Below are 8,011 nucleotides of genomic sequence, written 5' to 3'. Positions count from 1 at the left end.
CCCTTCCTCAACAAGGGTGGGATCCACTCACACCTGGAAGCCACTTTTGACATTTTCATATTTTTACAGGGACTTGGGAAGCAGTGATGTGTGGGAAGGAGATTGGCTGGAGAAGAGTTCTCAACTTGCCCCCTGCTCCTGAGGTTCAAGTTAGCTTTCAGCCAAAAGCCCAAGACAGGGAATTATATCATCGTTTACAAAGTTCTCACAGGCCAAAAAGTTTGCTTTCAACCTTTTACAGAAGAATTTTTAAATCTATAAACTTTAATTGAATGTCACTGAATTTCTAACAGCACATAACAGTTTTTTCGAAAAATTTCTTAACAGAACATCAGAGTATTGCAACACTTTATTAAGAGTATTGGCTTTGAATTAGTAGCTGAAGTAACAATCGCATGAAGCCAGATTAGGTGTACTGCATAATATTCATACTTGATTTATTGACATTACTTAGCAATTTATTGGACAAAGGTCAAAGTTTTTGTTTTTTATTAAGCACATTCCACAGTACAAAGCTGTCATGAATAATATCTGTACAATTTAACAGTTTCAATAGCTGTTCAGACACAAATTTATTTCAAACAGATAATTGGCAAACATAATTAATTACAAGTTAGAATTAGACTTATCCCAGTGCTTTAAAACATTAATATAGCAGTAATTTACAGTTGCTCAATTATGGTTAGCAAAATAAAGTCCAGAGTACGGCTGGGAATTACTATTATAATCCCAGAAAGTCAGAATTCCTTGGGTGCCAAAGTCCCCTGCTATAATTTAGTAGGCACAATTCAAAGGTTGTGTGCATATTCAAAGGCCATGATCTCCCAAGGAACAAGAGGAACTTCTATATTAAACATGCAAAACAACAACAAAAAATCCATTCATTCAAAAGACTTACTTCCTCCCTTCCCCCCCTCCCCGGGCCTCCCTGACCATTTGATATGGAGGCTGTAAGATGAAGAGTGGTCCAAGTTCAATCACTTCCACAACCACTGTCAAGCTTACAGCATCCACCTTATGAATGGAGGCTTATTTTTCACACTTTGAGACTCACTCTCCCAAAAACAGAAATTAATTTAGTAATGTGGGAGGGAAGGATGTATTTTTTTAAAAAAAGAAAAACGAAAAAGCAAAGCCAACTCAACAAACAAATCACACACACACACATTGATCCCCACACCGTTCTCAACGCAAAGGACAAATCAGAGCCCAGGGACTTTCCCTTTATAGTAGAGTGTGCTTCCACGGGAAGAGGTTTAATTTACAGGAGGTTGTTTTTATTGGTCCTTTAAAATGTTATTGACATTCTTTGATCTTTGGAAACAATGGCAAGGGGCAAATCAAAACCTAATATTGAACAGGGGAAAAGGGTGCCAACCAGCTGCCAACGTCCTTTCCATGCACAGTCAGTGCACCAGTGCCATTCACACACTGGGCTACAGGGCACTGGGGAGCTTTGAGGACCTGCCAGGGCCACGGCAGTGGGTGACACCAGAGATGACTGGGGTGGGATGCATGGGCTTGAGGCTTTGCACCACTTAGGGGTGCCTGACCTGCTCTGCAGGCTCCAACATACAAGCAGGCCCTGCTGACACCCTGGCAAGGCCGAGATGCATGACTTCTAGAGCCAGGAAGCCCAGTCAATGGGGCCTTCTTGTTCTTCCCTTCCCAGGGCTATGAATGCACAGAATAATGATTTTTGACAGTGAAGCCAAATAATTGCTATGGGAGGTGACCACTAGTGCTCAGGAGTACTTACGAAGAAAAGAACAACAACAACAAAAATTTTTAAGGTACTTCTCTATTGTATGTACTGCACAACAAATAAAACGTTTTGTATTAAACTTTAGAAATGACATTTTAATACAAGATTCCCATTACAAACACACACACCACACACACACACACACACAATGACAATGACAAAATAAAAACACCGCATTATGAATACTGCAGGAAGGGTTCTAGGTAACCACATCAACCCTGGTATCAGGTTCTTGAGCCCAGCCCATGGCTAAGTGCGAACACACTCTGTATTAGTGTCTCAGGCACAGGGGGCCCTGACTCCAGCAACCTTGAGGTTAAACTGTTATGTACATTATATCTACATGCGGATACAGTGTTTTAAATTAGGAGGCAAGCACACATATAAAGGTGTTACTCTACCAAATATCAAGAGATGGCTGGGGGACAGAGAACAGTTAATAAACGAAAAAAGCTATATTACCTGTCGGGAGATAATATAACTGGCTTATAGTTCTTTAAATTAAAAGAAATCGATACAGAAAGAAAGTATAATCCAAAAAATATTACTAAAACGATCCAGAGAGATGTTTCCATTGTCCACCATGTTCCTAATACGACAAGTCAGAATTAATAATGACTTGGACGGTCAGAAGGAGAATGCTAACTTCTGAAAAGGAAAGCCCTGGACATTCTGGGTAGGTGTTTGGCACCCAAAATTTCACTGAAGAAGAATGCTGTTTCTTAATATCAGACCAAAGTGCAAAGCAATATAAATTAGAGGCCAAGTCTTCTCTTGCCAGTCGATTTACTTCTGTAAAACAGACCGTATGTTCCTTTTATATGAACAATTTACATTTGAAGCGTTAGATTTTTTTCACTGATGAGGGGAGGAAATGGGCTTCTGTTCTACTTGAAGTCGGTGAAGCTAAGGTATCCTTCTCAAAGTAGAGCCGGAATCAGAGGTGAGAAAAGTCGGTACTTGAAGAGTTAGGCTGCTTTGCATCTACCCAGCGTCTAGAACCAATTCCAGCTTCGTAACTCAGCTGTGAATGAACTCCCTTAGGCATTTGGTAGCCATGTAGCCAGTAGTTCAAGACTAGAAAACCCTGGAAAAACAAAAACAAAGGGCTACGGATGGGTATTCAGGTTAGACAAAGATCTATATACCACACCCCATCCCCTTTCACACATACACATATGGACTGTTGACAGATTACTACTTCTCAAATATTTAGTATTAAAAATAGAAGCTGCAAGTTGTTTTGAGTGTACTATATACCAGGCATCATATTTATTTAAAACTCTCAACAACCCTATGAGTAGAAACTAGTATGATACTCACATCACAAACAAGAGAACTAAGGATCAGAAAGGTTAAGTGTTTACTTCCGAGAGTTAGCCCTTAAGTGACAGGGGATTCAAAAAGACTCCTGACCCTATAAGCTGTCGTCTTTCAGGCTGCTGCTAAAAGTATAGACATAACAAAATATGCTTAATATTAGATTTTATATTTAGCACAATCTTTCATGACATGCAGAACCTACAAGGGGCCGTCTCACACCCTAAAGAGAAGAGCCTTCATCTATTACTGTGAAGCAAAAATATGCAAAAAATTATCCCTTCTAAATAGAATGCTAGTAATCAGAAATTACTTCTTTTTCAAATAAATCATTTGCAAAAGGACAACACAGTGTAGGGGAAAAGACCACTGAATGTTCCACATTTTTTTTTACCATGGCCTTGAGTCAGAAACACATTTTAATCACAATTTCTAACATTTACCTGTGTATGTAAATATGTACACACACATATACGCACACCTAAAACAGAATATTCATGAGAATATTTACCATTACTATGTATAATGCAGGTTGAAATTTTCTACTCTAAATCAAAACAAAGTCAAAACCCACTCCAGTTACATCACAGTTACTGATGGGTCACCGCATCACCTTTTCCAAACACTAAACCACTGGCCAAGAAAGTCTTTATAAAGTCACCTTAGGTCTAAAATTCTATGCCCCACATCCCTCCTCCCCAAAAAAAAGAGAAGAAAAGAAAGACTTTTTAAAGCTTGTATACTTTTTTTAAAGCAAGTTTCCCAAAAGGTTGTCAATTTTCATAAAGATCAAGAATTCTAATAAGCCTTCTCAATGAATTCACGAAAGATTAAATTTCATTTACCACTGTTTTCCCATTGAGGATATTTAGGAGTACCTGAATTATTTTGAAAGTATTAACGCCCAGAGATGAGAAGGGGGCATTCTCAAAGGCTGCTGGTGGGAGAGTACAAACTAACTTAACTTCTGCAGGCCAACGTGACCCTATGTATCAAAGTCTTTAAACGTGGTACCTTTTAACCCAGACACTCCAGGCATTTCCAGAATCCTATCCAAAGGTAATAAAGTGTTGGGCAAAGATTAAGTTTAAAGAATGATCATAGCACAGTTCTTTATAATAGCTAAAAGCTAGGGAGTGGGAAATATAAATATCTACCAACAGGCATATCCAAACAATTGAATGATGATTAGGAATGATAATTTAGACAAAAACTGACATTACCAACATGTAACAATTTCATAATAAAGAGGGAAAAAAGAATTTAAAAACATGTATGGTTATAAACCATAATTTCAGAAAGCCTGAAAGGATATATACAAAGAAGTTAATAGTAGTGAACCATGAGTAGGAGTTTATTTTCTTCTTTGGCTTACCTACTTTTTAAAATTTCCTCATAATGATTTTACATTGTTTTGTAATAAGAAAAGAATAATTTTTCAGCTACTATATATACATACAGCTTTTAGGAGTTAGTAATTTTTTAAAAAAATGACTCGGCAAATAAATCTATTGTTACATTTCCTGACACAGAGATACTCTTACCTGATATTTTAGGGGTGACGATTTTACTGCAAGGTTAAATCATCATTAGGATAATGTTTCTTGTTACGCATAAATCTCATAGTATCACATGGTAATAATTTTTTTAATGTTACCATAAATGAAAAGAATTTGGAAAAACACAATAAAATCTATAAAGTTAACTGCCAAGGTTGTCAAAAGTAATTCACTTTGAAGAGACAAACACATTTGGGGTTTCATTCCTTGTGCTGGGATACAGGGAACCACTACCTTAAAAAACAGATAAGATTTTTCCACTTATAATTGTGGATTATAACAAGGCATTTGTTCTTCAGTTCCCAAAAAAGGGGGTGGGAGGAGAGCCTGGAAGAAGTAACAGAAGTTTCCTTTCTACCACAGCCCATGAGAAACAGCACTGATGACCATGCTTCATCTCTCGACCAAAAGAATCTTGTTTCAGGGCACTTTTAGGTAATAAATAGAAGTTGTTGATTCATCTATTAAAAATGCCAGGAAAAAAAAAACATAATATGAATGTCCTGGATTTTACCATGTGCCTATTTAAACAGAGTGTGAAGATACAAACAGTTACCAAAAATACAAAAGAAGTATACTTAAGGGCCGGGCGCAGTGGTTCACGCCTGTAATCCTAGCACTCTGGGAGGCCGAGGCGGGAGGATCGCTCGAGGTCAGGAGTTCGAGACCAGCCTGAGCAAGAGCAAGACCCTGTCTCTATTAAAAATAGAAAGAAATTATCTGGACAACTAAACATATATATATATATATATATATATATATATATATAAAAATTAGCCGGGCATGGTGGGGCATGCCTGTAGTCCCAGCTACTTGGGAGGCTGAGGCAGGAGGATCGCTTGAGCCCAGGAGTTTGAGGTTGCTGTGAGCTAGGCTGACACCACGGCACTGTAGCCCAGGCAACAGAGTGAGACTCTGTCTCAAAAAAAAAAAAAAAAAGTATACTTAAATTGTTCCATGATACACCTGTTCCCTGAGTTTATTCATCCAGAACTCCAGCTACAGTGACAGTTGTCCATGTTCTATTTTATGTGCTTCTCTTATGTGGAAAATAAAAGCAGGCGCAAGATGCAGCTAAAGCAGTGCATAGAAGAAAATGTATGGCTTTAAAAGTTCCCATTACGAAAGAAAAAGAATGGAATAAATTTAACAAAAGATGTGTAAGACTTCTATATGAAAAACTGTGAAACACTGCTTAAGAAAAACTAAAGAAGACCTAAATGAGAAAGATATACTATGTGTACAGATTGGAAGACTCAACATTTGTTAAGATGAAATTCTCCCCCAAAATGATCTTGATTCAATGCAGTCCTAATCATAATCCTAGTAACCATCTTCTTAGAACTTGACAATCTAATTAAAAAATGAATATGAAAACCTAAGGGACCCAGAATTGTCAAAACAATTTTTAAAAAGAAAAAGTTGGAACATTTATTATAAAGATAGTGTGGTATCAGTAAAAAAACAGGCACATAAATCATGGAATTGAATAGAGTCCAGAAGTAGACCTATACATAAGTGATCAATTAATTTTTTGACAAAGATACTAAAGCAATTCAAGGGCAAGAGGAAGGTCTTTTAATCAAATGTGCTGGGACAACAAAATAGCTGTATGAAAAAGAAGAACAACGGCATTCTTACCTTACACCATACATAAAAATTAACTCTAAATGAATCAAAGACCTAAATGTAAAAGCTAAAAATATAAAACTTCTAAAACTACAACTGGTCCAAATATAGTAGTTATCAGTCACATACGGCTATTTAAATTTAAGCTTAAATAAAATATAAATTAAATACAATTCAAAATTCAGGTCCGAAATGGCACCTGCCACATTTCAAGAGCTCAACAGCCACATGTGGCTAGTGACTACTACAGTGGACAGAGAGTGGACAGTGCAGCTCTGGAAAACACAAACTCATCTAGTGACAGAAAGCAGGTCTGCGTTGCCAAGGCTGGGCTAGGAGCAGGCTCTGATTACAAAGGGACACAGGAGAACTTTTGGAGTGATAGAAATGTTCTTTTCTTGATTGTAGAGGTAGTTACAAGTATACACATTTTAAAACTTTATACGTTACGAATATGCTTTAAAAATTTATCAAACAGTACAATCTATCTTACACAAATCATCCCTCGATAAAATTAATTAAAAAAACAACAACAGGGCACAGCAAAGGTGAAGGGGGCAGAGCAGAGGGAGATAAATAGATCCAGGTACCTCTCTATGTAGGGAATATATCTAGTATCTCTCTGTGCCAGTTAAGATCACTTTTTCCATTTTCCACTTATTATTTTATTTGCTGAGGGCAACTGTATGAATACACTGTAGTTTCACACACATTTATTGCCTTATGGGCAAATTCTTGTGTGGCCTAGGACGAAGAACACAAATACATTATGTTGGCCCTGGGTGCCACTTACCCAACAAACAACAATGAGTGTCTGTGATACTCTGGGCACTGAAACAGACGCTGCGGCTCCATGATAAAGAAGCTCCCCGGCCTTATGAGGGAGACAGGCCCACAGACCATTTCAGTACAAATAGTAACCAAGCCAGGGGACGTAAAGGGGTGGGCATAGGGAGTCCACACAGCCCTAATAACAAAGGCGAGGGGAGGGAAGTGGTAGAGGTTTGCACACTCAAGTGTGATTAGGGAAATTAAACGCATCTCAGTCTGGTTGAAGCAATGGATTTTGGGGAGGGAGAGGCAGAGCTAAAATAACCCCAGTTGGTAGCAGGACGGAGAACAGGCTAGGGAGGGAAAGGGAAAGATGGGGGGTGGAGAGCCAGTTTTCACTTGGGTCCGTTCCTCCTTCCCTGTATTTTCCTTAGGCAGTTTGGGTCAGGCGGGTGTCTGGTGGAGCAATCATTCAAGAGATCCTTGCCTTTACCCTCTGTCCTATAACGTCTATTTTAAGACTCCACTCAATAAATATAATAATTCTGCCATGTGGATTTTTCAACTGACTTATGAAGAATCTATTCAGAGAGGAAGCAGCAGGGGAAAAGGTTACTATCCCAAGAGACAACCTGAACACACTCAGGACCAGCAACAGCAAACAGGTCAGTGGCTTACAGGTCACTCCTGCTTGCTTCCCAAACCCATGGCGTACACTGCCAACCCCAACCAGTCCTTGGGGGTCTACAGAGTCCTTCCCAAAGGCAGCACTCCCACCACTCACTACTGACCAAACTGAGATGACATGAGGAAAACACTTATTTGCCATTCCTGACGCAGACCCTTGGTTTACCATTAATAGACAGAGCAGGGCCAAGACCAGAGGTCAGCAAACTTTTTCTTAAAGGGCCATATGGTAAATATTTTAGATGTTACAGGCTGTAAGTCTCTGTCTCAACCACTCAAC

The 8,011-nt window shown here is 38.6% G+C and overlaps 1 protein-coding gene across 10 annotated transcripts in view; it reads right to left on the bottom strand.

Moving 5' to 3' along the window:
* Positions 1–331: 331 nt before the first annotated feature.
* Positions 332–8,011, bottom strand: part of FBXW11 (F-box and WD repeat domain containing 11) — a 116,102-nt gene continuing 108,422 nt past the window's right edge. For 8 of the 10 annotated variants that reach the window (XM_069484198.1, XM_069484202.1, XM_069484201.1 and 5 more), the window contains one exon: positions 332–2,852. The gene's annotated coding sequence lies outside the window, so the exon portion shown is untranslated. Of the gene's footprint in view, positions 2,875–8,011 lie in introns of all 10 variants that reach the window. The other 2 variants (XM_069484205.1, XM_069484203.1) reach the window with 2 other exon arrangements.

The sequence above is a fragment of the Eulemur rufifrons genome, chromosome 10, assembly GCF_041146395.1.
Source record: "Eulemur rufifrons isolate Redbay chromosome 10, OSU_ERuf_1, whole genome shotgun sequence".
Lineage (NCBI taxonomy): Eukaryota > Metazoa > Chordata > Mammalia > Primates > Lemuridae > Eulemur > Eulemur rufifrons.
This window is presented reverse-complemented; position numbering and strand designations above follow the sequence as displayed.